Here is a 250-nt window from a genome sequence, read left to right on the forward strand (position 1 = left end):
TCCTGGAGAAGATGGAGACCATGGAAACCACCGACTGACGCGTGGCCTCTTCTCCGGCACCAGGACTCCCAACCATGCACTGATTTATTTTAACCCCTTTTTGTTTGTTTGTTTTTTTTCTTTTTCTTTTTGTTTATTTGGGCCGGCCGCTGCTGCCTTCCCTTGGCAGGGTCCTGGGTTAGGGCTGGGGGGGGCGCCGCAGGGGCCCATCCTGCCCTCCCGGGTTGGGGTACGGCGGCGTCACCCCCTC

The sequence above is a fragment of the Eurypyga helias genome, unplaced genomic scaffold, assembly GCF_000690775.1.
Source record: "Eurypyga helias isolate BGI_N326 unplaced genomic scaffold, ASM69077v1 scaffold27447, whole genome shotgun sequence".
Classification (NCBI taxonomy): Eukaryota; Metazoa; Chordata; class Aves; order Eurypygiformes; family Eurypygidae; genus Eurypyga; species Eurypyga helias.